We start from the raw sequence: 6,387 nt of genomic DNA on the forward strand, positions 1-6,387 counted from the left end.
GGCTTTCAAGTTTAGTTCTGCTTCTTTTATTTTTGAACTTCATATGTCTTTGTTGTTTACTTTTTGGGCACGAAAAGCTGGTTTGTCTAAGCCTCTGGTTCTCTCTTTTGATTTTATATTGGAGCGGCTGGATTACTTTTGTCTTCAGGAGTTCTCACAGAGGCCCAATTCAGATGAGGCTCAGATGTTTTCAGGCAGTCTGGATCCCGCCACAAATGATTTTGGCCTCAGGAATTCAGGGGTTGGACTGGCCTAGGAGCCTGGCCCAGGAAAGATGCTGGTCTAGGGCAACTGGTGGCAATGCCACCAAGAGATGCAAAGGCAGATGTGGATTACTTTTGTCTTCAGGAGTTCTCACAGAGGCCCAATTCAGATGAGGCTCAGATGTTTTCAGGCAGTCTGGATCCCGCCACAAATGATTTTGGCCTCAGGAATTCAGGGGTTGGACTGGCCTAGGAGCCTGGCCCAGGAAAGATGCTGGTCTAGGGCAACTGGTGGCAATGCCACCAAGAGATGCAAAGGCAGATGGAGCAGTAAGAGGCCCCAAGGACTCCTGGGGACTGCATTGAGGAGCTTGGTTGATTAGATGCAAAGGATCAGGAAGAGGAAAGGTCAGCCCCTGTGACCCAGAAAGAGGCTGGTGGGTGGTGCGGGCCCAGGAAAGCAGTGGGATGTGAGGGCAGGGCCAGGCCCAGCAGTACTCCTGGGGCCCAAAGAAGGCACTATGTTGGTCTGCATGAAAAGAATCAGGAAGCAGTATTGGTTCCCCAGGTATCTGGGGCCCCAAGACAAAGAATGGGGCAGGACCCAAAATAGGAGGAGAGACTGGTGGTGCAGATGGGAGGGTGAATGAGGCTGGGGTAGTCAAGGCATGGAGGGTGCAATGGACTTACCCTGGAGAGAGGCCTGTGGGTAGGAGAGAGCCCTGCGTTGGGTCCTCAAGTTGTTTAAAAATTTTTATCTATTGATAATGATCCTGATAAGAACATTTTTGACCATGTCCTTTGGGGCACACGTGCATGCATTTATTTCATGTACTTAGTATTAAACGTATACAGTCTCAGGCTAAGGGGATGGCTCAGTGGATAATGATGCTTGCTCCCAAGCCTGGTGACCTGAGTTTGACCCCAGTTCTTCACATGGTGGGAAAGTGGTACCAACTCCTGCAAGCTGTCCCTTGACCTCTATGCATGCACTGTGGCACATGTGTACCCACATGTACACACACGAAATAAACTTTAATTAAAAAAAATTTAGTATGGCCTCCTAGTGAGATCAGTGACCAATCATACTGAATAATGATAATCCACTTTCCAGTGTTGTTACAAGAATTTATTCCCATTAGCATAAAATAATTTCATTTACTTCACATCCTTGTCAATGCTTGTTGGAGACTAATGGTGTAGACCAGCCTGTCATATCTTTATTTGAATACTCTGTGATGAGTAATGTTATTAGTAAACCTCTTTGGTTAAGTGATGCCCAATGGCTGCTGAAAAGCAATTTCTAGGCAGGTCTATGAAGGTATTTCTGGAAGGGATTAGCATTTGAACTGGTGGAGAGAGTAGACAAGATTTCTGTTTCCTGTGTGGGTGCCTGATTTCCATCTGCTGTGGGCCCCAGTAGGATGAATAGTTGAGGGAAGCCTCGCTCCCTCTCCTGTCCTCCCATCAGACATAAGCACTCCTTTCTAAGGCCTGTGTTCTCTCACTGGGACTGCAGCACCAAGGGCTTCCCTGATTCTCAGGCTTTCTGGTCTGGTTTGACCTGGTGACAAAGCCAGCCTTCCTGCTTTCCAGCTTGAAGACGGCATGTCCTGAGACTTCCTAGTCTCTTTAAAAGAAGTCAGTTGTTCATTACTGCTTTTGGCCTTTTGGCTAAGAACAAGTAATGGAATCTCTTTCTATATATTGTTTTATTCTGGTGGTTCTGTTCTCTATAGAACCTTGATGAATATAGATGCAACTTTGATGAAGCAACTGTTTAAATATATTACTAATGTTTTTGTGTTTGTGAGAGATGGTTGTGCAATGTAGTCCAGGCTGGCCTGTAACACTGTGTTTCTCAGATTGGTTTTAAACTCATGATTTCCCTGCTTCCTCCCAAACTCTGGGATTATAGGTATGCACCACCATGCCCAGATGTCACTGAATTTTTCTGCTGATTTTTGGAAAAAAAATTAATGTAGTGTCTTTGGTAGCTATAATTATTCTAAGTAATTTTTTTCACCTTTTTTCCCTTAAATTTTTTTAATGCTGTGAGAATATCATACAGGCATATAGTGTTCTGATCCCCCAATTACAAAAATGTATTGAATTTTTGTGTATTTCATACAGAACATCTCAATCAGTCTTAATTATCTTTATTTTATGTGTGTGAGTATATTGTCTGCACATATGTAAGTGCACCTATGTTATGCAATGCCCAAGGAGATCAGAAGAGGGCATTGGATCCCCTGGAACTGGAGTTATGGATGGTTGTTGGCTGCCATGTGGGTGCTTAGAATCGAACCCAGGTCCTCTGCAAGAGCAGCCCACACTCTTAACTGCTGAACCATCTCTCTAGTCCCATTATTTACAAAACTCATTGAGTCCACTTAGTACTGCTGGTATATGTATGGATGTAGGAGCATTTACTGGAGCATGGGCAGGCTCTCTCTCTCTCTCTCTCTCTCTCTCTGTCTCTCTCTCTCTCTCTCTCAGACAATATCCTTGAAGAAAACTAACTCAATCTCCCCACACAGCCATCAATTGACAATAGGTCCTCAGCTAGGAGTGGGACTTCATGAGACCCTCTTGAATCCATGTTGAGATTTTGGCTGGCTTGGTCTTTTGCAGATCTTGTGCATGCAGTCACAGCTGCTGTGAGTTCATGTGTGTAACGGTGGTATCATGCTATAGATGTCCACTACCTCTGGCCCATATAATCTTTTTGCCTGTCTTCCACAATGATCCCTGAGCACTGGGGGGAGGAAGTGTGATGTAATTGTCTGATTTAGAGCTGAGCATGCCACAGTTTCTTATTCTCTTCACTTTGACCAGTTGTGGGTTTCTGTATTAATCACCATCTTTTGCAAAATGAAGCTTCTTTGATGAGGGTTGAGAGATGCACTAATCTATGGGTATAAAAATAAGAACGTAGGGGGAATTTTATTACTATGTCCATCTAGCACAATAATAGCATTAGGCTCTACCCTAGGACCAATGGCATACCTACTCACCTTTTCACCCTGTTATTATTACCATATATAAGTTCCATCATGTAGAAAGGACCTTAAATACAAGCCAAAAGTGGTTGGTTACTTCCGTAACACTCATACCACTATTGTACCAGTGGGCATATTCTGCCAGGCCAGTTGTTATTGTAGCTCACAGAGTTCACAGCTGGGTAAGACTATTGATTTGCTTCCTTAGCCTTTTTAAAAAATTCCTGACTTAAATGTTTATCAGGCTTCTCTTTTTGGCTAATGAATTTTGTATCTAAATGGCCCATGTAAATTTCTCCTTTTCATCTGTAAAGCCATCCATTTTCCTGCCCCCTTGACTATATATATAACATTTTCTCTGGCTTTGCATTTTCCCTGCTGTCTTCTGCTCTGCCCATGTACAGACCACAAAGCCTCAGAGATGCTCTCTCTGATGATTCTTTAGTTGACACTTTAAACACTCAGTGTTAAAGGTTTGACTATAAAAGACTTAAATATTTTCTCTATTTACTGAGATGAATATAATTTTTTTTCTCATTTAAAGTGAACTGTGCATACAAATTTGAAGAGGTTAAGCTAACCTTAGATGAGCCTTGATGTCATCCCAATCAATCATGGTATTGGTTATTCTTGTTCATGGCTGAGTGTGCTGTGATGATGTCGTACATCTGCACCTGTGACTTGTCTCCGTTGTCCCCCAGTTACCTGTAACTTACCCCACATCTCTCCCTTCACTTTGAAGGAATGCATCTACATGGCCTAATAGGACACAAAATTCACAATAACTAATTCTGCTTCTACTGAACACTCTGCTGAACTATGGGCCTCCCTATCCATAGGGGAACAGTGAGTGCCCAAGGGCTTTACCCAGTATCAGCCTGTTGTAGCTCATAAAACTCAGATGCAGACTCCTAATTTACCATGAAAATCCTGATGCACTTATTAAAGACCACTTCTTGGCTTTTTTAAACCTGTTAATTGCATAAAAGGAAACGTTACGTTTCTTAGTGCAAGCCACATTAGAAGAAGTGTGAAACTAGAATAGAGGTCTCAGCAAAACAAAAGTGAATGAAGGCTAAATTATAATAAGAAATTATACATAGAAATGTGCTGACTAGGAAATAAGTGAACTTCCCAAGTGCAAATTCTCAAGGACCCATGGATCTTAAATAACTGAGCAATTACCTCAGAGCAATGGGAAAGGAAGTGTCTGACTCACATTGTAGCCCAGCCTAATATTCTGACTAGAGTTAAGATGTAAGGTGTCTGTAGGATCACGGAGGAAGCTGCCTTTCAAAAGAGAATTATGAAAGTGTTTTGCTGGGACTTTTGCATGAAAATAATGAGAAGGAGGAAAGAGAAGGATATGAAGAACAGGATGAGAGGGAAGAAGGAAGGGTGAGGAAGAAGAATAGGATGAGAAGGTGGAAGAGGAAGAAGAGGAGGGACAGGAGGAGGAGGAAGAAGAGGAGGTCATCAATTTTGTCATTTAGCAAGAAAGCAAGCACAGACTGTATACACGAATATTCAACATATAAAACTTTGCTTATAGGCATAAACAGTCTGGATTTGGACAATGGGCCATGGTTTACTGATTCATGATCTGAAGTTACCATCTAAAAAACACAGCAGTTAAGATTGGCAAAAATGCCAGTGTTGTTACCTCCATTTATTTAATTGTTCTGATAGCTCTGCAGTGATAATCCTAAATTTCCTTAGTGGTTGGTACTGAAGTCTTCTGTGAACTTGTTATATGTATGTCCTCTTTACTGGAACAGCTCTTAATAACTTTTGTTGATTTCTCATTAGACTTCTGTGTCTGCAGTTGGGTTTTGAGAGTCCTTTATACATTCTAGATACATGTCCATTTAAAAGCAAGTAGCATTAAAGAAACTATCATTTATTTGCTAAGAGAGTAGGTCTTAAATATTCTTACTGTACACATTAACAACAACAACAACAACCAACAAAAGCCAGAGGCAAGGGCTAGGCTCATGAGCCTGACTGTGATTACTTCACAGTGTGTGTTATATCACACAGCCTGTCATATGCCTTCAATACAAAAGGTTGTCCTGTCATTTATACCACAATAAAGCCAAGGAAAAACAGATACAATCAGTGCGGAATTTGAATATAGTACCCAAGAATATTGGCATTCATCAAAAAACTTTGTTAAAGTCTCTCTCCTTGCTAGGCATAGTGGTAATCTCAGCTTGGTAGACTGAAGCAGAACGGTTGAGAATTCAAGGTCAGCTTGGGCTATAAAGTGAGATCCTGTCTATAAAAAGGAAAGGAAAAGAAAAACTTCTCTCCCTTTACAGCTACATATTTTTGTGAAGTTGAACTACTTTTTAAGCACTTTTGTCTAAAGAAAGCATTGCAATATTCTGGCTGCAAAAGATAAGAGAACTCAGTTCTCTTCTATGGGAAGAGCTTTGTGAAGGAGATATTCAAAACTGTGAAACAATGTCACTAAGCTCACTAAATTTTTTCAATGTGTAGTTTATTTTAAATAAATACTTTGGGGCTGGAGAGATGGTTCAGAGGTTACAAGCACTGGATGCTCTTGCAGAGGACCGGGGTTTGATTCCCAGCACCCACATGGCAGCTAACAATTATCCCTAATTCCAGTTCCAGGGGAATCCTGTGCTCTCTTCTGACCTCCTCAAGCATTGCACTTACATACGTGCAGGCAATACACTCAATATATTCATGCACATAAAATAAAAAAATAATTTTTTGTTAAATTATTTTGGAATAAATAATCATCTTTAAGTCTGTCTGTAGCATGTTCAAGATAATTGCTATAAATCCAATGGAGACAATGGAAAAGAACAATGGAATTTTAAGACCCAGAACATTGAAAAGTGTTGTTTCCTTATTGTGTGCCCCAGAGGTCATACAAGAAGTTTATTTTCCATGACAGCAAAATACTGGAAGTGGCCTAAGTGACTGTTGGCAGTAAACAAGAAGTGATAATAGATTCCTGAGCTACTTTGCTCATAGTGTATCATGGGCAAACATGGAAAAGAATGTTGAGTCTTTATATGGAATTTTATCTTATTTATTATACTGTGTGTATATGAAAATGCTGTTTATATATGAAAAATGCAAGCATATGTAATAACTAAATTTGAGATAGTGCATTCAAATCTAAACTGAGGTTGGTTTGATACAGAGAG

Source organism: Nannospalax galili, unplaced genomic scaffold (genome assembly GCF_000622305.1).
Source record: "Nannospalax galili isolate Female #2095 unplaced genomic scaffold, S.galili_v1.0 scaffold135, whole genome shotgun sequence".
Taxonomy (NCBI): Eukaryota; Metazoa; Chordata; class Mammalia; order Rodentia; family Spalacidae; genus Nannospalax; species Nannospalax galili.